The 25,983-nt window shown below is 39.3% G+C and overlaps 1 protein-coding gene across 3 annotated transcripts in view; it reads right to left on the bottom strand.

Annotated features, from left to right (window-relative positions):
• PIK3C2A (phosphatidylinositol-4-phosphate 3-kinase catalytic subunit type 2 alpha) overlaps nucleotides 1-25,983 on the bottom strand; it is a 69,454-nt gene extending 43,471 nt beyond the window's left edge. For 2 of the 3 annotated variants that reach the window (XM_030482044.1, XM_030482046.1), the window contains exon 1: nucleotides 10,491-10,614. The gene's annotated coding sequence lies outside the window, so the exon portion shown is untranslated. Of the gene's footprint in view, nucleotides 1-10,490; nucleotides 10,615-25,286 lie in introns of those variants that run through there. The other variant, XM_032919865.1, reaches the window with a different exon arrangement.

The following is a 25,983-nucleotide window of genomic DNA, read 5'->3' as shown; positions in this document are numbered from 1 at the left end:
ACCACAGACAGCAAGATTCTTAACAGATTTCTAACACGTTCTTTAAATTCTTTAAGATTCTGGCCAAGCTTTTGTTTTATCTGCTTCACTTCAGTGGCTTATATTGTGAAGGACAGACATCTTTGTAAAAGGTTCTACATATTTCAGCTAAGTCTGAAAACATAAATTTAGGTGAAACCCTTCAAAAAGCAAGATTAAACCAGAACTGATGTTAGAGGTACCAGATAAAATTTAAATGAAAGAAGGTGTCTTCAGAAAGACTGAAAGAGTGACAGACTAACCAAGTTATAAAACCCTGAAAACCATCCAACTAAAGTCCTGGGGAATAAAGCCTCAAGGCGGAGCTTAAGGACACATTACTAGTATGTATCCATTCTGTGAGATAATTATATGCAACATGGATGAAGTCTACAGAAAAGAGGAGACACCAGACCCTTTTCGATACAACATATTAAGCTGCAGAGTTTGACATTCATTAAAGCCACAACTATTGCCATCAGGAAGTCCTGTCCTACTTACTGCTTATTTGCACAGCTGAGTGTTGAACCTGATCAGGAAATTGATAAAAAAAAAAGAAAAAATTAACAAAAACAAACCAGAAAACACACTAAAACCCAAACCCAAAACTTTTTTGCTGGATTCTTTTATAGACAGTGCATTCCCTTCAACCCATTTACAGCACAGTTGTGGCCTTCAGTGGCATTCGGTTACTTGCCATCCTCCTGTTAGCAGGACAGATGTACTGACTATTTTGTAGATGGCCTAAGCTTATCAGCCACAGATAACATCCTAACGAGAAGCCTGATATACTTTACACCAACTGCTCAGACTGTCTAGATATCCAAGAAGGCTTTAACCTCCTTATTAACTTACGGCTGGTTAAAATTACTATGTCAAATTTTCAGATGTAAGAACACCCTAACTTATAAAGTCCTCTCAATAACTGCTACTTGGCTTTTCCAAGCAGCAGCAGCATAAAGTAAGTGCAGTTTTCACAGTCCTACTGTTGCCTAAGGATTCTAAATAGCAGAAGGATTTTTCCCCTGATTTTTATTCAAAAAACTAAAAGAGGATGATATTTTCTGAGACTACTCAGAACTGTTTGGTCTACAACTTTGAAGACTATCAATGCATTCTGGTAATGCTTGATAATTACAGCAGCAAGTGATTCTTTTTGAAGAAAAAATTTCAAGATTATATGGCCTTCAAAGTAACTATATATAACAGCTCTCGCTCCTTTAAAAAGTAGGAAGCCTTATTTTTCTGCTGAAATTGACAGCTTTGGTCTCCATACTCACCAAGCAGTCTCCTACTCACAAGGAGTCACTGTTCCACAGTCACGACTGCAGATAAATGTGCATTCCTTAACACTCAAACATGGTGCACAGCTACTGCAGCACTTCCATTTGTAACATACAGACAATCCCAATCACTCAAGAATTGCTTATTTTACAGTTTCACATTAGAGCTGCATTTTGTCAGTGTCTGATTGCACACTTGCACTGACAAATCCAGTGACTTCTAGTATTCAAGACAGAAGAATATTATCAGCAGTTCTCTGAAAAATTGAATTTTATTTTTATTTTTGCAAGACAGTCTCACACACTCAATTTGATCACTGTATTTAAGTCCTGTCCTTGGGAAACTTCTAAAACCAAATCAGTGTATAAATTTGTCAAATTTTATATACAGTCTGCAGTTTTCAAACAGTTTGAAGTTAAAAACTAATAAAAAATATGAAAAAATTGCAATAGTCTTAGCAAAACTCTATCCTGCATGCCAGTTTTAAGCAGTAAATTCACATGATAAAATATAAGAAAAGCTCCGTAGGCATAAGCATGACTAAAACGAAGACAGATCTTCTTTTAAATGCTAATTACACTGCCTCAGTTAACATTTTTACACAAGTTTAGCTTCACTTTGAGCTTCTGACTTTGTAGCCATCTAAGTTCAAAGGCTGAGCAGAATTTAAACTTCTCCAACATTTACAAAGAGAAAGGCGAACTCCATTTGAACCATCTATCAGCAGGGAACTCCTCTCCAACACTCAGAAGAAAATGTTTCAATGCAAATCCCAGAAACAGGTAAACCAGATACCTGAACCATTTCTGACCATACCTTAGGAATTCATCAGAAGTTTGTCACAACTGGAGTTCATTGGAAGACCTAGAAGTAATCCTCAGAGAGTCAGGATTGTTCTTATCTCAACTGCTGCATGCCATTTTAAGTAACAGTAATAATCAGTTTTCAGCTGTCAATCTGTTCACCTTCAAAAGCACAACTCAGAACTCTCCAAATACTTAAAGAATGCATCAAACCTATGCTTCTTCCCTAAATTTGAAATTAAATTGACACATTCATACTTTGTATAAAGCCAGCATATTTACACTTCCTAGCAGTAACTCATCAATACTGCCTGCTTCATTTAAAAGCAGGTCTAAAAATATCACCCACCTGATTCGATTTATCTACTGCCTTGACAAAAAATAATCTGTCTCTTGCAGTGAGACTTAGTTGCCTTTAAGCAATATTTTCTTTAAGTATTTGACCAGATGTGATCAGACATCAGCCTGCAGACCTTCTCTGGCTCCAGTCTAGCAGTTTCCCTAAAAGCAACACTTCCTTGGTGGCAATTTTGAATAAATGTGGTTAGAGCCTAAAGTCAATTTGCTCAGCCGAGCACCTGTGTATGGCCAAGTAATTTTATTTCAGCATTACTCATTATTCACTATTTCAAAAGAATAAAATGCTCTTTAAAAATGCAGCAACAAAACTTTATTAATATCAAGGACAAAGAAACAGAATAGATGCCTGACCCCCTTCTTCAGATCAAACCCTTATTTACCTGGAACAGAAATTAATTTCAAACCAGATTTTCACTTGCAGAGGCTTACAAAAAAAATAAGTATATTTAAATATGCACTAATCTAGCAAATTGAGCCATGAAGAAATTTATTTCTAATGAGAAATTTATAGGGTTTTAGTAAAAAACTTCTGGAGAATCAATACAGGATATTACATCTCCACCAGGATAAAGACTCCAAAAATCTAAATCAGTTTTCTATCTTGATGAACAAGGGATGAATTTATTAGAGATAAATCCTGTCACCTTAAGCAGAAGTAATCTCACCATCTGCTCACATACACTTTAACATTCTTCCCTACTTAAGATGAGTTGCACAATAATTTTCTATTTAAAAAAACCACAACAATACAAAAAAAAAAAAACCAAAACAAAAACAAACAAACAAACAAACCCAAGAGTTTCAACATTCTATTTATAATTTGTTCTAGAGCTAAACAAGCACAGAACACATTATTTGGTAATTCATTCTTAAGAAATACTCTCTAGTTATCACAAATCAGTGCACATAAATTCCCTAGGGCCCAAGCACTAAATACAGAAGCAATGATAACAAGTCAGACCACTTCCTGCATTCCTTACAAAGTAATGCCCTGACATACAGTAGCCAGGGCTGCCTCAAAGCAAGTGTAATTTTCACAATAACTTCATGGTTATTTTGACATTAATAAATAAATATTTGAGGATATTTGAGGCGTTTGCCTAACACTGAATGATAGTAACTTAATAATTAACAAACCTTGCCAGCATACCAGAGACAGTAGCAGTTTTGTGGGATATCGGGGAAAATTTAGCAAAGTAAGACAGCAGTAATACACCTTGGAAAGTACTAATCATCTGGAAAGGAATTCATAGCAAGACATTTGCCGCAGCAGGAAAACTCCTTAGCAAGAAAAAACACAAAAAATTTGATGCTCAAAAACCCTCTCTGCCAGATGCATTCTGATTGCTACAATCTGAGAAACAACTGAATAGATACTTCAAGAAGTCATGTAATGAGTAAGTCCATTATTTTTTTTAAGACACTTATGTTTAAATTGGAAGTTTTTCAATAACATGTATATAAGTAGTTCTGAAAAACTAGTGGTTTAGGTATATAGTTCTATCATACTATCTTTCCACTAAAAACTTAGTAGCTTCTTTAATCCAGTCACTTCAGCAAAATTAGAAAGTGCCCCCCTTATAGGTGAGATTAACACAGTTAACCCACAGATTTAATTATTTCATTTTTGGTCATATCTACAGAATCTTCAAAGACAATTTCATTAGCTTAAGTAAAGGTGCAATTCTTAATTGGGTACAAACTCTGAACCGGCACTCTTTTCTGTTTTGCTCAAATCATTCAGCTAGTAAATACTTAAGCAGCTGTATTAAGAGTAGCAACTGCACCTCAACTTCGATTTTGAAATTTCATTTACATCTAAAAAGTACATTTTGATCATAAAACCTCTGAACTTGACAGCTAGGTAAGAACAGGGTGTTTCCAGTACTAGAACAGGAAGCATTGAGGAATGCTTCAAGGTCTTTCAATATAGGCAACAAATCCCACAAAAAATCCAGTCTCAGCTGTTTAAGTGCTTGTAGAACCACTTATCAACTCTTCTACTTAAATAGTTTTTCATCCAGGACAGTGTGCAGAAGACTGTTGCTAGATATGGGATACCTCATAAGTGTAGAATCTTAATTTTTTGCTCAGTGTGCCAAGAGAGACAAAGGGTGGAAGCATCTGTCATGATGTTCCAACCAAATCTTTGTGTAGGCAGCTACAGCTACCTACAGATCATATGTTTTCCCTTGCCATCAAGTACTCTTCCCCTTCTTGAATCAGTGGTTTGCACCATTTGCCACTGCAAGCCACTCTGCCAGTAGATGTGGATACAAAGCTATTTGGTACGGTATGTTTGCAAGCTTCTTTAGCATATTTGTGCTGTCATGCTCCTCCCTCCCAAATTTTGAATCCAAACATTTCATTTAAGTTTGAGAAGAGATAGGAGTCTTAATGAAATTCCGTAAGTTTCATAAAAACAAGCAACTCAACGTTGCCAAGAACCCACAAGAGAACAGTACCATGAGCTTATATTACTGGACACCACAGATTTATTATCAGAATAATCTTTATAAATGCTTGAATCATGACAAGTCCTTAAAGCCAATCAGCTGAAGACACAAATCAACAGGAAACTTGACAGCAGTTTCATCAGCTGTAAAACTATTCATCAATTTTTGCATCTCTATTTCTCCCTATTTTGCTCTCAGCTCTCTAACAGCATACCCACAATTCTGTTCCTGCCCAGTATTTCTGGATGAAGATACTAGAAAAAGCAATAATGAAACTGATGGCATCCCAGGCTGTTTCACTCTGATGCACTTGGCCAAGATGTCTTTTTTCCATGCCTTACAGCCAAACCTATTACCAGCATTGTTTGACAAAGGCTAAGAATTTTAGTTCTGTTGCAATGTTTCTACTTACAGGATAAAGCTTTCATACCCTAGAATCACAGAATCAACTGGGCTGAAAAAGATCTTTACCACTCCTTCTGTTCCAAAAGTTTGCTTTTAGAAACTTTTACTAGTTCTCTTGCTTTTGAGCTGCCTCTAAAGTTGTGCTTTTCTCCAGGATTCCCACTTTTTGCCCCCAATCCTCTTTTCAAAGGGTACTTCAAAACACTCACACAATAGAAAATATTCCACACAGAATCAACATTAGATACTGGTTTATGGTTTGAGTTTGGCTGGGATTTTTTGTTCTTGGTGTTTTTTTTGGTTTTGGTTTTTTTTTGGTTTTGTTTAGTTTAAGTAATGCCATTGCCCCACATATTTTGATTCCCCAGCTGAGTAATTTGCACAGTAATCCATGATTTGCAAAATAATTTTACTCTGGAATATCACTTTCATGGAACAATTAAGACTGGAAGGGGCCTCGGGGGGGGGGTCTCTAGTTCCATTACCTGCTCAGAGCAGGGTCAGCTATGAGAAGGTGACAAGGGTGCTCAGGGCTTTAAACAGGCAGCAACACTGCAGATGTTTCAGTCATACACATAGCACAGGCTGATGACAGTAGAGCATGACAGATTACCTGGGGCACCTATCTACACTACTACTTCCACTAATCCCAGTACTAGTAGTAATAAGCAGAAGGTAGGCAACATTTTAAACTACATATTCAGTTCAATTAAAAAAAAAGAAAATACAGAAAGTGCCTAAAGCGTGGAGAGGACAGAGAAAAGAACAAAGAAACATTTGTGCTATCTGCTTTAATTACCCAAATAGAGATGCCCAAGCACCTTCATTATAGCTTTGTAACATTCTACAGCATAAACAGAGGACCATGGTAAAAACCTAAATTTTCTCAAGTTCTATGCCTGAAATAAGCCCTGCAAATATCCTCCTAACGACGCAAAGCATTCAAAAATGCAACAAAATGCAGGAAGTTCATGATGCAATGTACAGTGCTATTAACATGGGGAGATGAAAACAACCCTCCCCCACAAAGATCCTATTCTACTTCCTGTGCAGCAGTGCACAGTATATACCTTCAACAAAACATAAATCAAAAACATTAGAGGCAAAGGGAGAGAAAACCATGTCACCACAGCTCTGTCCCAGATTTAACTCTGTATCACTGTATTAGTATCAACCTCCCAGTCTAATCAAATGCAATTCTGCTGCAGTAGCCAAATTATTTCTACCACTTGCTTCACCATATGAGTTTCCCCTCAGGCAGGAAACTTGCAGAGTTTCAGTTATAACCAGCAGACACTTATTCACAAACTTAGTATTTATGAAAGTATTAAGAAGAATTGTTGATTGACAGGACAAATGCACTACTCACATGTACCTTTCTCCTTTAGATATTAGAAAATACTAAATGTTTATTGGACCTATTGATTCAGTGATTACTTTTTTTTTTTAATTGACACTGCACTGGTAGAGAACTGAACAGGATGGCTGTACTCAGTCGTACCAAAGATTCCATCACATTCTTAACTTGCCTTTGAGGGTGCAAAGAAATGCAAATGGAAAAAAGCTAAACCAAGGCAAGCATGTAATGACACTTCCTCAAAATACTCTTCTAGTCTCCACTAATTTGCCACTCAAGTACTTCCTGAATCCTGAGGTAAGTTCTCTAATGTTAAAGACCCATGATGGATTTTTTTCCCTTCAGGAATTTGTCCAGCTGCATGCTGAACTCATGTAAACTTTCAACACTCACCTTGTAACTCACCACCCTCTATTTTTCTGCTGTGACTACAATCTAAATAGACCACCTTATCAGTTATCAATGACCCATTCTCCATGTGTTCTCCTGTAACTACTAACATCAACTATAATATTGAAACCCGCATGCTACAAAATCTACACGGACCAAATTATTTCATCTAGGTCATCATGCAGTAACCAACCTCTGAAGAGAAAGATCTGAACTAGTGGCACACTCTTAACACAAATACCATGAGGTCCTCATGCCGCAAGTTTCCAGTTATGGTTGTCTTTTTGTAAGTGATGTTTTTTTTGTAACAGTAATACCACACACCTGAAAACTACAAATTACATGAAATACACCAACACATCTTCTCTCTCTACTTCAATTTCTTCAATGAAAGCACTCTGAAGTGACCACCATTTGGAACAAACAAAGCTTACTCTAATAATTTCAGGTTGCATTCTACTAAGGTATAGATCAAAGTAATTTTTCTCATAACTTTTTAAAATGTGAGCTTTGAGGAAAAATATTTTATTCTAAATCTTATATAGATGAAGTTCATCATTACTGGCACACTTTGAAACATTTCCTCCTTTGCTTACTTGTCCAGTCTGGAAAAAACGCCTGCGTTCTTCCGCAAGAACTGACATCACAGCAACCTTCTCACGTACAAAGGGGCTGGATGAATGGTGTATTAGATGATGGATGTTACTAACCATTGCTGATAAAAACTGAACTCTGGTTCTGTTAAGTAATTACACATCCACATATTCTACTTAAAATAGAGGAATATGTTTACAGTTACACTTCCACAAAGCAAACAAATTTATGTTGTGCCATACTCCCTCGTTTTTAAGTTTGTTGTACTATTCTAAAAATAAGTAAGTAAACACCACAGTATTTGCTGCACTAACTGCGGACACTAAAAGGTAGTACTTCAAAAATAAAAAAAATTGGAAGATCATTATCTGAACATCATTAAGGCTGACCTTAAAACACACACTGTATTTTATGAATTCTAGTTGTTACCCTTATGCTTATACTGCCCTACTTATCAATGCTTATTACAATTTTTAAAGCTTCTATAAGATCACCTTCAGATTGTTCATGAGTTTACACATAAACAATGCACAACCCTGCTCTAATCAAATTCAGTTCTAGCATTCATTTCTCTGGATAACCCCATACTGGTCTGGTTTTGGCCCCACATGAAAGCCTGAAATAACAACAAAACAAAACCCAAAACATCACCTCAGCATTTTTATTTTGTAAGCGATGTTTTATTTCAAGTTTCTTCAGCTAGATCGCAGATATAACAGCAGCACTGGATAAGAAACATCAGCAGTTTCAAGTTAACTGAGTTTGAGAAGAAAGAAACAGAGGAACACAAATTCAGAAAATTTTTTTTTTTTACTTGACATTTTGAAATGAATCATTTTCCATTTAAGGCATTCAATTTCCTTTGTTGCTACGTAGAGAATTACTCAAAAATGATAAAAATAACTAAGTCATCAATTTATATGCACCGATTATCTGTACCAATGAACCTTTGAGTTCTTAATGATGACAATAATATTCCCAAAGGAAAGAGGAACCTCAAGTATCTAAATCAGGATTGCTATTGTACTGTAATTAAACAGGACAAATCTACTTTATTAAATCAATCAAAATTTTAAGTCTTTCTTGACACCTATGTATTTTTTGTCAATAAGCATCTTTGTGTAAACGACTGTTCAAATACAGCACAACGTTTAAGAAGGTGGGACTAAATAATTTATTACTTGTTTAGTTTGTAGCTCTTCCCCCCTCCAACAAAAAGCCATTTAACTTCAAGTATTTGTTACTTCTCCTGTGCTTTCTCCCACTGCTTTTATCTTTTATGCAACTTCCTTTCACTGTTCATTTATTACTACTAGGTTTGCTTCAACTTTGTTTGTGGTTTTTTATGGTGGTGTGGTTTTTTTTGTTGTTTTTGTTTTGTTGTTTGTTTTTTTTTTTCAACTGAAAGCGAGTGGGCATTATAGTCACTCCTCCCCTCCTGCCCCAATGTGGTGAGCCAAATTTAAACAACTTCTCTTCCTCCCAGATGCATAAGAGTTTTTTCCAGGCCTGCTCTCAGTCTTGGGGGAATGAGGGACACAACCGCCTCCAAAGCTAACAAAACCAACTAACAAAATACTTTTGTCTGCCAGATTTCATTCCCCCTGCCTTACTTCTGCTTCCCCTTTGATTCTTCATAAATCATCTATCATCACCACTCTTGTACACAGTTTGAACTCTAAGGAGGTATTGCACAACATGTTTTACAAACATCATACGTTTTTTCTTGAGTTTTCAGTTCCCTTCTCAAACAGATTTGCATTAAAAATTGTAATTTTAAACTTCTGCATCTCTCCCATACCCCAAATCAGCTTAACTGTCTATGCTCTAGGACCACATTTGTAATAACAAAATGACAGGGAAGAGCATCAGTCTTTCTGTTCTTTGAGAGCCTCTTACTACCATATTCTCTTTCCCCAACAACAGTATACTGTTAATGAGAGGTTACTTGTGCTAACAAAGATGCAGGTGTATCATTTTTATTTTATTGCACTGATGCAGAATATTAAACTTGATCAAGTTATGAGCAGTAAGCCAGCTTCCTTGTACTACTAGAATCTGAAAACCTCCCAGAGGAAGCAGCAGAGCTGTTGAACGATCAGCTTTGTCAACAGCCAGCTTCTCTGGAACCACTATAACGCACCAACCCGTAGTTAGCTAAACCATTCAAAAAGCCAGCAAGAAGGTGAATAAAAAGGAAATGTAAACCTGGTGGGTCCCTGCGGCGACAGCCAAGGTCCCCCCGCTGCAAGGCGAGCACTCGGGCTCCCGAAAGCCTTCCCAAGCGCCTCCTGCTCAGCCCCAGGTGACAAGTACTGGCCAACCTCGGAGACTTCACCCTCGGGCACACACAGCACCTCTGATACCCGGAGTGCTACGAAGCGGGGCAGCTCCTCAGCACGTCCCGGAGTCACCGCAGGCAGCCGATGAACTATTCGGAGCGGGCAGCGCCACCGCCGCCGCCGCCGCCCCACCGGAGCCCGCGCAGGGCCGAGGCGGCGGGGACGGGCTGTCCGGGCAGCGCTGACACTGGCCCCTGCCCGCCCGCCACCGCGCGAGCCCCGGGCCCCGCCGCTCGCAGGTGCCGGCCCGGCAGCGCGAGGGACACCAGCCGGGCCCAGACCCGCGCCGAGGCCGAGCCAGCAGCGGGCAGCGCCCGGAGGCAGAGGGTCGCGTTGCCGCGACCCCTGAGGGAGGAGAGAGCGAAGGGGGCAAGGGGGGGTGGGGAGCAAGCGGGCACCGGCAGAGAGGGACAGGACCGAGGGGCGGGAGCAGAACCCCGACCCCGTCCCGGCGCCCAGCGGCGGGGCGCCCCGCGCCTACCTCGCAGCGCCGCCGCCCCGCGGGAACGGCCATTTCCCTTCGTGCCTCCTGCCTGCCTCCCGCCGCCGGGAGCGCGCCAGGCTGCAAGCAGCCCCCTCCCGCCGCTCAACCGCCGCCGCCGTGCGCTCACTTCCGGCCCGTGGCGCTGCTGCGGGGCGGGCCGCGGTCCTGAGGAGAGGGGCGGAGCAGAGCGGGGCGGGGCGCGGCGCTGGACCCTGCCCCGGGCGTCCGCAGGCCGCCACTTCACCTGTGAACGCCGTCGTCTCCCTGGGGCCAGTGGGGTATGCTGCAGAGCTCGGCCGGCAGCGACGGTACCCTCGCTGGAGAAGCGGGCCAGCAACGGCCGCGCAGCCCGGCTGTCACAGTCGCTGCTGTGGCCGGCGGGCCCCTTCGGCCACGACAGCGCGGGCTGGGTGGCCCTGGGGTGACTCTCCGTCATTTCCTCCCCTTATCGTGCCATCTCCCTAAGAATGCTCGGCATGACTGGAAACTTGCACAACGCACCGAAAATGTCCGTCCAGGAGGCCGGGGCCGGGCCGCGGACACAATGAACTTCCCTGCCAGCGCCGACCGCGGAGGAAGGGTGCTGCCCCTGCCCGCGGGAGCGGAAAGGCAACGGGAGAAGAAGCCGAGAAGCGACGTCTGTGAAACGGGGGTGCCCCGGAGCGCATGGGGTTCGGTTCCAGAAAGAAATACTTTAGCCACTTGCCAGCTGACGACTCCAGGGGTTTGGAACAACATGTTCCCCTGAACAGAATTTTGCTTAATTTAACTTCAGAAATGACTTCACCAGCCCCAGCAGATTCCTGTTGTCAACTCATGACATACCAACACTTTTCAAAAAGACAATATTTTGGTTTGACCTTCACAATAGCTTCAAAAGAACATAATGCTTGAGTATCCTCAACAGTATTGCTTGTGGGATTTTATACAAAGTCTAGACAATAGGCCTTTCATAAGATCAAATTAAAAGTTGGAATGGGCATTTAACAATACCATCTTGAATGTACATGCAAAAGAATTCCAGGGAGAATAACTTCATATTCTGTCCATTCAGGCGATACTACTTAAAATGATCAAAGAATTCAGTTTATGTCTATTGGTATTTTACCCAGCACTTGGAGCACACCGAATTTCCACAGTATACAAAACGCGTAATGGAAGCATAGAAGACACATGAAAAAGTGTCAGTTTAGAAGCTACAATATAAATGAATTAATAAAAATAACTCATAAATACATTGCTGGCAGTGACATTTTCTGTGTGATTGTATAGAACACCCGCCGTTTTAGCATGTAAGAATTATTTATCGGATAAATCTTGACCTAGTACCGTTAAGGTCAGTGAAGGCCCTTGCAGGTGACTTCAACCAGGGCAAAATAGAGACAGGTGGCTGACAGAAAATCTGTTCCTGTGGAAGCATCACAGGTGTGACTCTTTAATTACGCAGATTTAAGAAGTTACCAGAGTTCTTACTACCCTTGTGATCTAACACATCAAGATTTTTTTCAGGCTGTCAGTTATCAAGAGGAGAAATCAATCCTCTCTAATGCCACTCCAGTACTGACAATCAATAAGCCAATTCTGCTTTAGTTTTGAACACAGGACAGTGCATCAGTAGAAGACATGTACTTTGCTCTCAAGGTCCACCTTTCTTTCCAGACTGTCCAAATGCACCTTCTTTTTGGATTGCACTTCAGATTTTTTGTCCTTGCAGCCAAATCTGCTGGCCCCTTCTTCTGTTGGGCTTCTGTAGAGATCCTGGCTAGGACAGCAATGTATGCAGAGGAGTTAGCAACCCACGTAACAACTAGATGTAGGCCTGTGCTGTGCTGCCCACACAGGCTTCAGACGGCCTTCAGACTCGTGTTGTGCCTGGTGTATCCCTTGGCCGCAGGATAAACATTGCGGCTCATTGTAACAGGAGCCTGCGGGCAACTCCCACCTGGTCGCAGTGATTACACCACCTGCACGTCCTGGCCTTTACCTAGAAGTGCAGCAAGGGGTTCCTATGTGAGCACCCTTTCTGTTTGGCAGTAGAAATGATGGACAGAATTGTTTTCTTGTAAGAAAATCCTGTAATGACTGACATGGGAAACCCCGTTATACAGGTGGGGTCTGCAGTGTGCTGTGCCTGCTCAGTGATGTAAAACTGAGGCTTCCCAGCATCTACGGGGGGGATTATCTATGCTATACTCCCATATCTTCATAGTGCTGGCAGTTTAAATGATACCTTACACAGGTGGAGTGCCTTTCTTACTGGGTTCCTAATGGATGAGCACCTCCTGATACAAAATAATTCCTAGGTGTTTGTGCCACTTCCCCTCTTGTACACAGCTCACATTAAAGTGCTTTGGATTATGCCTTGACTCTCTGGCCACAGGGTTTAGTCCTGGGACAACCATTTGGCTATGTTTCATCCATCACTAACCAAAGGAGCATTAATCTGCTTAACCTAAATAAAAGGCAGCTACCACATCCAACAATTTCAACAAGATTATGACTCTCTGACTGACCAACCTCCATCATGTTACATAATATATGACAGCATGACCAGGTCAAATATGAATCATAAAAGTTGAGATAGGAAAGATGATTTGGTTCATTCTACGTATTGCTGCAGAACTTTAAACTATTTTCAAGCCTGCCTACCAGTACCACCATAATGGTAAGAACCTCCTGTGCCTTTCCTTAGGAATTATTTCCTTCTTGTCAGAAAATATTCCTGCTATTCTGCATTTATTTTAATAATTTAAGCCTATCTTTTTAAGCAGTATGTCAGTTTTGCAAAATATTCTAAAGGTACTTTATGTTAAATAGCTTCCACTTTCCTTTTATCACACTGAATATTGTATTCCTTCCTTTGCTTTCACCCCTGGTGCTGAAAAGCAGCTCCAACATCAGTGCTTTTGCCTCTGCTTTCATTGTTTTTCAGCTACATTCACATGACATATATACCAATTATTGCACTCCAGAAGCAGTACCAGCCAGTTTTAGAAACAGCACTTATACATCAGATGCCACGTAGCATTCTCCATAGCTGGACAGGCAAAATAGTTCTGCTTCAAGAGAGAGAACTGCTTGGCATTAGAAGCCCAGCTTCTAGTTAAAATGAAACTATCCCATAGATAGCTGACTCAATGAAGGGAACAATGACATAGCCTGCAGACTTGCTTGTGGACAATTACAAGTTACACATTCCCACATGAAAACATGACGTCAGTTTTAAAGTATTTCTTACACAGGAAGCTACTAATATGCCCATGTAAACACAATGCACAAGGTGTGTGTCTCAGCAGTCTCATTGCCTTGCTACTACATAGGTTGTCTGTGATATATTGACCAAATGCTTTCAGGAGACACTTGGTAAAGGTATCTTGTTAAAAAAAAAAAAAAAAAAGAGGAAAAGTTGCAGATAAGCAGTAAAAATCCATATAATCTTATTAAGGAACACTTTTATTAAAATTCAAACTGCATACTACAGGCAGAATAAACATGAGAGAACCTGGTCATATATTTGAAGAAAGGAAAGTAAGTGCTGTGCTCCTTACCCCAATATTCAAACTTCACAAAAGACTTCCCACGCAACATGTGCAAAAATCAAATCAACTTGTGTAACAGCTATACTGACACTGGTACTAACTGGGAATATGACAAACTGCAGCTGGCAGATGCCTTTTAAAACAATACTTAGGATACAAGGAAGCATGATGTATACACAGATCAAAAGGATGGCTACATGTAACAAAGCATAACAAATGTGTTTTGGTGAAGATAATGTGGGAAGTAAAAAAACCCAAACAAACCTACCAAAAAAAAAAAAAAAAATCACTTTAAACTCAAAATTGCCTTATTTTCTTCTCAGCATAAAATACATTTATGTAAGCCCTCCAAATTTAACAGATGAATGCCTTAATTTAACTACTGGAATTGCTACTTGCTTTTAACTAGTTGGAAGGAATAAACTTGATGCCTATTGTTAGAGTATCCTTTTTGTGAATGGGAAATTGTTAGTAGAAGCATAGGGATTGTTAAACAGCAACTGTTTCCACTGACAATAGGAAGATGGAGCACATCGTACCAAGGACAAAACCCTCTTTGCAGCTACCATGACGTGTACCAGAACATGGTACTTACTCTGCAGCACATCTGTTCCATGGAAATTCCCGAACATTTGTTCATCGGGGTGGGGATTGCAACACAAGGTTCACCCCTGTCCTGCTCATATATTGTCCCTGGCACAGACCATGTGTGGGGGTCTCGCTGCCTCGTGAAGTGGTCTGGGGGAACAGCATGGCAGGGACTCACAGCTTGGCAGGGTGGGCAATGCTGCACTTTGGCCAGGTGCGAGCATCTTGGAGCAGCCCAGCTCAGCACCACAGTCCCAGTCCAATCCAAAGAAACTCCATGCAGTTGCCATAACTGGGAGCTACGCTCACCACTGTGGCTATTCTTGTGTGTGTGGTCTTCAAAAGCCTTAGGGCCTGTGACTCACATTTATGGAGCAGCTTAGAAACTCATATTTGAAAGAAAAAGTCTTAATTTGAATTATAAAGTACACTAAATCGACTATGCAGGAAAGGAAAATTATACATCTACATTTACAACTTCAATATTAGGCTGCTCTTCAGGATAGCTACAAGATTCAGTGATGTTTGAATTAAAGGCTAAACAGTTTAAATTTATCTTTATATATGTACATATAAAGAAATAAAGTTAAATATACTGAGAAACTATTAGCTTAAGCAGAATAAGTACTGTGAAAATCTACCAATCCTTGGCTTATCAAGACTGGTAGTTCTAATGTCCTTAAGGTGACTCCTTTTATTTAAAGGCAACAAGTTTTAAGACCTAATCCTGGAAACTTAGTAATTTGTATCAAAATTTCAGCTATCGTTTTTTAGTCTCTATAAACTTCTTTTTTTCTCTGAAAACCGGCAGAGGGAGACAGGTTCTTTTTCACTCCTACAGAAAGCAAAAACTTGTGTTACTTCCTCAAAAATATACCTTCTGAAAATCCAATATAATTTCCTAGATTACTCCCTCGATGCTTTTTCTTGGTAAGTTTGAACTTTATTATTACTCCTCACTTTTCTTGTTCTGAGTGTTTATTCAAGCTTAAACGGCTCTTGCTTACATCTGCAGATGTTTATTCAATAGTAGTTTGCTATTAATATTTCCTTGAGGATTTCTTTCAGGAAAAAAGAGGATATCAGTGTTAGTAATGTATGAAAGCGAAAAACAGGCCATGGCTATGTTTTTATTGTTTCACTGTTATGAAACAGCTCGCATGTGTTTTCAGCATGCATAAGGTCTGCATAAGGCTCTCAAAATCCAGTCATTTCAGCTGACTATATATATGAGTTACATATTTATGGCTCAAACATAAGAAGAAAATTCTGCTTTACAATCAGAAAATACTGCTGATAGTTTCAAGTACAAGTAAAATCTTCTCTTGATTCAATTTCTTAGGACCCAGAACGTGCTTCAGTACATGCTAATTCAGGCACTAAAAGCCAAAATACTACTACAGGTCTTGGCACAGAAACTTGGGTATGTCCCACACAATTTAGGCAACATTCTCTGCAAAATGGCATGACAGGGCATACACTTGAAATTCATAAAAGATTTTTCATATTTAGCCCCTTTTTTCCAAATCACTTATGCCCAGAAGAGCTATTAGAACAGGGAACTCAAAACCAGAAAAAATTAACATGTCACTACTTGTTTTGCTGTAAATACTTTGTGGTAACTTTCAAATTATTTTTTCATATAACTTCCTTTCACAGATGGTTTATATAATCAAAGATGAAATTATAAGCAGTGATTTTTTGATAGGATATGTTCCCTGTGATATGCACAATTTCTATCATTTGAAGGCCTTAAATAAAACGTAGCTTCTGAACATTCCTAAAATGGAGTGGAAGAGTTTCTTAGAAAACACATGCAGAAACTGCACCAATGCTGCAATATACTCAGGAGGTACCGTGGGATAATTGTTAGTTTATAGTTTGCTTTGGTAAGGGCTATTAATGTAAGAATGATGCCAGAAAATCCTGAGGGAGAAACTGCGGGCAACAGGATGCATACCTGGAAATAGCAATCATTCCTTGGGTAAAGGTAATGAGGTAATTGGGAAGACTTCTGGTATTTAAAATCCCAATCACAGCAAGTCATGCTTAATCAGACATCCAAAGGCAGAGTATGATAAAACTTCATACTGACTACTCACTTGGGTTATCCCCTATCAAAGAATTAAAATAAACAAAACAAACCCAGCACTACCAGTAGGAATATTAGAGCAAGAGACTTCCAAGTGATCTCTTTGGCAGGCTGCTAAGAAAGAGCCTACAGGGTCTTCTCCCAGCTGCCCAGATTTTCTGAAGCTCCATGTAAGATCCAAACACGCACCAACAAGATCCGGTATCCAAGTCTAATTCTGTCATGGCTCTGGCCCTTAATCCTTGTATTTTGGTGTACAGTTTTTTGTAGTTTTCATAGGGGAAGTTAAACACACAATGTGTTTCCTGAGGACATTTGTAAAACTGGTTTTCAGGTTAAGGGTCAATGATTCAAATTCAACAGATTTTATCTAATGGGTGTTCTGGAAGCAGCAGAATTACTTTAAAATGCCTGGAATCCTTGCCAAGACACCTTCATATAATAAAAATAGTAAACAAGCATCTTCTACTTAGGAATGATAATAGAGTACTGGTACATTATTCAAAGGGATTTATTGCTTGCCTTTGCTGTTTACATTCATGAGTAGAAAGACACCCGTGCTTGAGGGATGAAACCACATATTGTTTTAATAAAAATGTCCAGCAAAGGGCCACAAGGATGATCAGGGGTCTGGAGCATCTCTCTTATCAGGAGCGATTGCAAGAGCTGGGGTTGTTTAGTCTAGAGAAAGGCAGACTGAGAGGGGATCTCATTGATGCATATAAATATCTCAAAGGTGAGTGCCAGGAGGATAGTGCCAAACTCTTTTCAGTGGTGCCCAGCAACAGGACAAGGAGCAATGGCCATAAACTAAAACACAAGGAGTTTCGTCTCAACATGAGGAAGAACTTCTTTGTGTTGAGGGTGGCAGAGCACTGGAACAGGCTGCCCAGGGAGGTTGTGGAGTCTCCCTCTCTGGAGACATTCAAAATCTGCCTGGACGCGCTCCTGTGTAACCTACTCTAGGTGGCCTTGCCTTGGGCGGGTGTTTCGACTAGATGATCTCCAGAGGTCCCTTCCAACCCTAACGATTCTGTAATTGTGATCTCAGAGTTTGGTGGAAAACTTTTCAGATGGGATTGCAATAGTCAGCTCCAAGCAGAAAGAAGCCAACAGCATTAATACAACGTCACAAATCACTTAACTTGACGCAGAGCTTGTGTGTATGGGAGGATAAAAAAGTAGTGTGTGTTCACGCATGCGCTGCTCAGGATGAGAATCCAACGAGGAGGACAGCTAATCCGCACACCACACAGTTCTGACCTCATTATGAACCCTGCCTTTGTAGATGCTCCTCATCCGTCAGATGTATCAGGAACACTGTCAGGACTGAGTTTACGCACCCAAGTGTGGGGGTGCAGAGCACACTGGGAATGTGACCTCTTATCTTCCAAGGTGTCAGAGAAATCACCTGTCAGCAAACCTTCTTGGGATCCACAGTCATTCTGCAATGAGGCAGTGACACATCAGGCCACAGAGAAATACAACACTCATCCTAATGAAGAGCAGGGCTCAGACAGTATTGAAGCATTTGCAGACACAGTATTAATGTTAAGAAAATTATTTATTTTCCAAATATAAATGTAATATTCAGTTTTACATAGTAATGGTCCTTTGCTTGAAAAATATACTCGAGAGTAGCTGAAGGATATGGAAGAGGATACTGATAAAAGAATGGCACTTCAGTATACCATCATCGGTTAATTGTGTCCATGACACCATACTTAATTTGACACATTGCAGCAAGTATTTAAGTTTATGCATGTATGTAGTGAAAGTATAGAGTGGTCTAGTGACTCATTGAAACTTCCTAATGTGAAAAATATCAGCTATCTCATTTTAACTAAATCCCAAGCCTTTAAAAAAAAAATAAAAATTAAACTGCATATATGTCACCTTACTGCAGTCTTTTGGAAGAGCAGAAATTCATCATCCAAGTCAAGAATTCACAGTAGCATTAAGCATGACCTTAGTTTTGTATTTAAATCACTGGAAATTTTGCTCTGGTTTCATTGAAAGCATAGCCTAAAAAGAACAAAATGTCTTTGATTCATCCCACTAAAACCAATGGATGAATCCACCTGCAATGTTTTGGCGTCCCCCAAAGGTACCTGGCTGAATCCTTGACCTGTGAGAGACTATGTATTAAAACACCAAACTAATGAAAAGCTAGGTCCTCCAGCTATTTGTTCATACTCTGTTAGCAAGATCATCCTGTCCTTCTTAGCCTCACATTATTAAAAACAAGTTCAACTCTAACCTAGTTATTAGATTATGAAGTAAAATGCTCATCTCCTATCTAGTATTAAAAATCTTTGAAAATCCACAAGGTTTAAGTCACAAAAGCCAGAATTATTCTAAAACCAAGTGGTCTTCATGAAATTTAAACCTGAATGCAGATTAACATGCTAGTCTTATAAAACTGCCCTACCATGCAGTACAGTTTTCTAAGTGTAGTTCCTGGCTACTAAGTTTTCCTAAAGCAGCAGAAAACATGCAGCACTGGTCATCTCTGACCTGTCTCTTTGGTTGAGAGAGACTTCAATAGCTTGTTCTAAAGATAAGATAGAAGTGGACTTTTCAAACCTGAAAATATAAGGAACGTTCCCAGCCTTTTAGAGAGTTCCCTGGGTATCTTGGAGTATGCACATGAGCTTTACTAAAGCTCATAAGGATTTGAAACTGATTCCCCCCCCCAAAATTATTGCCATCACAAATCCTACAGTTTGGCATAGTCAGACTAAAAACCCTGTTCTCAGTTATACCACTTCTACATGCTTAGTTTTTCTCACATCACAGTTTCATGAGCTTTGCAGTCACCACACAGTTTTCTAAGGAAAAAGACAGATAGCCTGACAGCTGTAGAAGGCTTACACTGAAAGCATTTAGAGAATTCTTCTTTAATCTGGTTTCAGTGGAAATTAAGCTTTACTCATTTTCTATTTGCACCAAAATTAACAGGGTTGATCTCACGGTTAACTAGAAAATTCCCTGGAAGTTTGGAATCTGTTATGTGCAGTCTCAAAGTGCTATTACCATATTGCATTCAGATAAAGAAAGAAAGAGCAAATGAACAAACCAGAGCAAAAATCTGGAACTATCTGTTTGTGTGACAGTGTTTATCATAATATAATTTAAGATTCCATCTGACTCCTCAATAAAGGGGATTTGGAGCAAACCGTGGAGGCTACTTAGTCTCAGAAGACCAGGCCGCATAGTGAGACATGGTTAAGACCATAACTCAGGTATCCAGCTTCCCACAGGCTCTTTTATAGCTATTAGATTATTTCCAGAAAGTCCCTTTTAACCCTAAATTACTTGAAAAAAAAACCTCCTAATTTTTAAATCTCCTTTGAGACATGACAATTCTGAGAATTCACTAACCTTCTGGAATGTAATCACCAATAACATTTTTCCACTGCTGTATTTCTTTTCCTTTTTCCACTTTCTTGAATAAGCATGTATGTTAGAGAAGCTCAAATTTAAGCATGCTAGATTATTCCATCACCTAGCATTTTAGTGACCTAGCCCAAGTCACTTAGGGTCAAAGCAGACTTTTACAACACTGAAGACCCTGCAACTCAGGAAGAAACTGTTAGTTCAACAGTAAAGAGCAAGTGCTGTATTATGCTCTGAACTAAGTGCACACATGGAGATTAGAAAGCACTAATAGAGCATGACTAGCATCTCTGCAAATACGGGATTTCAAAGATAAACATACAGCTTGCCTAATGGCAAAAGGCAGATAGATGTGACGACAGAGATAGAGCTTGTATTGAAAGCTTTTTTTTTAATTTTTTTTAAACTCATGCTTAAACTGCATATCCCTCTGTGGTCATTAAGCAGTGGGAATGAATGTTGTTGTAAATAAAGATTTAAAAAAAACCTGATGCTGATATTTTTACTGGCTTTGAAAACCCTTAAATGATTAAATAACCTGATTGCAGTCTATTACTATCCCTTAATGTTACAAAAGTCAGCATATTTTCATGCAAGACATCAATTCTTGCCCAAAATTTAAGTCCTACGAGGGACCCTCTACAGTCATTACTGTGAAGATAGTTTTGCCTTGACCAGATTATAAAGCCTTAAGACAACGTTTGAATGTTTAAAAAGCAGTTCTGTGCAGTCACTGCAGTTGGCAAAGTTCCCTAAAACCTCAAAAAGTAGTACTGATTTAAAATCAACATGGAAAGTAGTATTTGTTTCCACCTCTGCAAGTAGAGCAATTCCACTCCACATAGAGACTGTGATTTGTCGGGTAGGCTGGGGAATGAAAACTCTTCAGGAGGATTTGCCAGGGCTCCACATGTCCCTCTGTACAAGAAGTTTTGGGGAGAGGCTCAGAAGTGCCAGAAAAGGACAAATGAAAAGGATGAATAGGCCTTCCATTGCCCTGGTAAGGAGGCAAATGAACCTGCACCACTTCTCAGATGAAATTATATATCTGCAGCCTGAGGCTCACAGAAAGAGTTTGATAACGCTTCTACAACAGATACAGTTTGTTTAGGCAAACCAGTTTGTTTTGGCTTCAGTTCACCAGCCTGAAAAATGGATGTTATCTAACTGTGGTTTTGTGAAACAAGGAACAATTGCAGAGTGCTTTCAGATAGGCTGATCAAAGCTTTTACTTCATGCATTATTTTTACTGGTGGAGGGTAAAGAATAGGGAAGGATATGGGAGCGAGGCCAGAAGATGGGCCAACATAATCAAAGAAAATAAAATCCAGAAGAACTGTTATTGTCTTGATCTATTTTATAGGCCAGTCTGCCTCTCAGATATTTCCATCTCCACTGTAAACACAACAACTGCAGCAAGTACTGTAAAAAAGGCAGTATAAGCTACCTTTAATCCAACGTCAACACCAGAAAAGTAGGCAGCATGTAGCTAACCAGCTCTAGGAAGCTCTTGGGTGTTGGTTTACAGGGCAGTTTCTCCACTTCTAAGTTGTATCAACACATTTGCAATCAAAGCTGTTGGTTTTTATTTTCAGTGTGGCAGTTGCTCCACAACATGGAATAACTTCTTTGCTTCACAATCTATGAAGCCCTTGGCTTAATATTTACCGATTTCACAGAATAAGTATGAACACTAACCACCATAATATATTTCATGTTAAAACTGCCTGTAAGTGGAAACAGTGTCTAAATAATTATAGTGTGATGGCCATTTATTCATACAATTGACTTGATGTTGCTCTTCCAAAATAATTTTAAAGGTATTACTTTTATGTTCATATCACTATTAATTCCTGCTTCTGCAAAAACATATTCTTAAAAGTGAGTGTTAGTTGCAGGAATATGTAGCAATCCTCATTTTCTTTCTCCACAAGCTTTTCTGTACCCTTTGCTTCAAACTGCCCTTCCACCACTCCCCTCCCTGTGACATGAGTCATTCAGGTCAATCACATAACTTTTCATCCAAATTGGACACATTAGGTAAAAATATCAGTTAGATACCAAAGCAAAGGTCTGTATAGAGTCCATCTTTTGAAATAAAGCTCAAGCTATGTAACCAAATATTATACTGATCTGTGGGCTTTCCTACTCCAGGAGATGTAATTTCTTTTGAAAGAGCTTGCATTATGATTTATTTCCATTCCTCTGCAGTAGGTAGAAGGCTGTATTTCCATTTTCTAGACACATGGCTCAGCAGAGACGAGAAAATTACAAACGATGCTCTTTCAAATATTCTCAGCTTTATTTTTATGAACACTTTTGGAGCTGAGAAAAAAATATTTGCAGTATTAAACAAATGAATTGACAAAGAATAAAAATCAATGGTTGATAATGTACACATCACAGGGTACAGAAACAGAGTGAAACAACTTTTAAGTTACTTTTAAAGTAACATTCTGGCATATCTTTTGTAGAAATCTCTTTTTAAAATTTCATAAAAGAAAGGAAAAGTTGGGAAGACTTCCCGTTCTGTAATAAAGTCCCCCCTTGCCACAGGTTACTTACACATCTTGCTCATACTACTACTACCAAAGAGAAAGTGTTTCATCTCTGAGATAGACAAAATGTTTCCTGATGGCCAGGATCCAAAACAACGCAGGATGGAGCAGAACTTGCAACCACATCCTCCCATTCTTCTAACATTCAAATTTCCTCAGCAAGTTTTTCAGGAACAAGATAATGTTGGGGTCCAACAAGGACACCAACAATACTTTTTGCTAAATACTGTTCCTTTTTTCAGTGCGAGGAAACAAACACACATCCAGTCCAATGTTCCAATGAGCACATAGATACATTTTTTTGTGTTTTATTTTCAACTTCCAAAACTGCAAATGTTGTCAGAATTATTCTACACTTGTCCACAAACACGCATATTTCATTTCAGCTTAACCAGAGGAAACAGTGGACAAAGGGTGCTTCATGCTGTGGAGAGTCTAGAAAGGTTGGGGAAATGGCTTCCAGAACAGAAAGGCTCTTGCTACCCTTTCACTGGAAAATTTGGTCTTCAACACATTCCCCATGGAAGAGCAGCAGGAAAAAATGAATAAATTCCAGACAGGAGGGGTACTGGGGAGTGAGAGCCACCTCTCCTCAAATATTTCTGTGGAGCACAAAAATGAAAGGCCATAAATTCTGGTTTAAATCCTCCACTTTTGTATCTCCTGAAAAATACTCAATACACACATTCACCTGCATGGTTGCTCATGCTTGCTCACGCTCACTTGTACACTCGCCAGTATCTATGTACGCTGATGCATCTCTATATTCACTCACATGCCTCCCACATGCCTATTTACTCATACGCACTGACTCCTGCTGTGTCTCATGCCCATGCGCACATGTACTCACACTCACATGGTCATACAGCTGCACTGCCTTGCACTCACATGTGCTTCCTCCCCATCCTTTGAGATTTTTCTTGTTAGAACAATTAATCATTAGTTCTTTGGCCATATGTTTTGTATTTTCAACACCACTTCTGCTAATGGCACTGATTATTATTTTGCCTGCAATTAAACAGAAATTCTCACCAGGAACTAAGCACCATAATTTAAAAACCTAAAGGAGAAAGAAGACCTTTTGTTCATACAATTCATGACAACACAAGGTAATAGCACTTTTCATCCACTAAAGAGCAGAACTGTATTTTTCACAACATGCACAGGAAAGCCAAAAGCATGCTCTGAACTTTAATCTCTTAAAGATACATCAGATCCTACCTCATCTTTCTCCACAAAGCAGATAAACAGCTTATAATTTAACTCTAATTTGCAATACAGCCCAAAAGGGGGGGATAAATTCACAGAGCAGAAGACAGTTTAGAAATTGCAGCATGCAATACCAAGGAAAGACAGGTAACAATGTTCAGCAATCAAAACCACACGGTTTGATTGCTTTTTTCTTGTGTTATGAGAAAAATGACCATTTCTATTTACGTTCAGCATGCCAGTTATTACACTACAGGAGTAGACCTGCATGTCATATTTACAATACAGGTGTACAATGGATTTATGAAGTAATATGCTATTTTATGCTATCGTTTTCCTAGCGATATCAGTATTCCTAATACTTGCTATTTTGACCACCACTGAGCATTGCATGTTTTCAAAGAACTTTCTTATTAGACATCTACAATCTGAGCAGTAAGAGAGCTAGTCCAGAGCTTGCCATTTTGGATGAAAAAAACCCCCAAACAAACAAATCAACACTGCAAAACCAACCGAACAAAGAAACAACCAAGACTACCTTTTCTTCAAGGCAAATCAGTTTACATTACTAATATATCATTTGCTGGTTTAGCACCCAACTACTGAATATCATGAGATACTCTGCAGACCTCAAGTAAAAGGTCAACTTTCGATTTTATTACTCGAAATAATTCCCTCTCATCTGCAAACATCATTTTGTACGCCCTTTGGGATCATTTATGTTAACACCGAAGCACAGAGGACTGGTACATATTCTTGGAAAACATCACCACTGACTTACCCCATTAGTCCAAGGTTTATACAAAAATAATAGTAAACCAATCAAAAAACCTAAACCCCCATGTTGACTTCTCCTTTTTTCCCCACAATAATTGAGTGATAATCACACACATAATTATGACAGAAATAAATATAATTTTAAAAGAAAGGATTTTTTTTAAACTACTACCACAATCTTTTAAATATCTGGTAGTTATTTAGCCTTTGCCCAATGTTCAGATGCTACTCATCTGCTTTTTGATGACAGTGGCATTATGTAAACTGCAGGTGGCTGAAAAAAATTAATAAAATATTGATTTACCTGAGAAATCAAATAAAAACTGTGTCAGGAATAAAGTGCTACATCTTCCTTTAATGAAACATTTATGGTACTTCTTGTTCCACATGAGATTTGTGTGATATTCATGCACCATACAGCTCTTACCACAAGCCTTTTTTCTTTAAGTATTTCCATTAGTAGAAGTGAGAAGCCAAAAAAGAGCTGTAAGTGATATGGTCTTTTGCTGCAACCACAGTACCCTACCTTTTACTTCTTGTTTTTCTTTCTGTTCATTATTATCACATTTCCAAGGCACCCTCTCTTCAGTTGAGAGTACCAAAAGAGCCTGTAACAACTTAGATGTCTTACCTCCTTCTTAAGCAAGACAGTGCTCCTCTTCTGTCTTCTCTCTTTGCGACTTTTCCATGTTGCTTCAAGTCTGAAATTATCGTCATGTTCTGTACCAGTATTCATACTTTTCTACACCTGTTTTTTTGTTTTGTGTTGGCTTTCTTCTTCAATTTACTCTGTTCTTTCCTTCCGAATATATTATGGGTCTTGCCTCAGTTCTAACACATCATCTTCTTTGATTCTAAAGCACCCTCCATCTTTACCAGGCTTTGATAAATGCATGTAAATAACTGTCCTCTACAGAACAAAAACTTTCTACTTTTTTTAATCAGTGTAGAGCTGAAATTTTCAAGGAAGCCTCCCTTCTCTGATCTCTAACCTAGAGTCCCAAGTCAATGGCTTGCTCATTTACAAAAATATATATTACAAAATCTTACAGAACTGTAAACAAATACTCAAAAGGAAGTAGGCACAGACCTAAACATATGATTAAATATTTTGCTACACCAAGGCATAAACATTTGCTTCCAAATAAAGTATCTGGCTGATAAATTTCTGTTTAAGAGTTGCTGGATTTAAAAGCTGAATCTAATTAAGCATGTTTACCTTTATAAAACATGTCCAGTTGAAACAGAACCCTCTTTCATCAAAATAAGATTTATTATTTTTGTTCTAGGGTGGCCACCTCATTAAAATTCAGTAAATAAAATTATAT

Source organism: Strigops habroptila, chromosome 4, assembly GCF_004027225.2.
Source record: "Strigops habroptila isolate Jane chromosome 4, bStrHab1.2.pri, whole genome shotgun sequence".
In the NCBI taxonomy this organism is placed as follows: Eukaryota; Metazoa; Chordata; class Aves; order Psittaciformes; family Psittacidae; genus Strigops; species Strigops habroptila.
The sequence above is the reverse complement of the archived record's forward strand: the minus strand, read 5'-3'. Positions and strand labels throughout refer to the sequence as shown.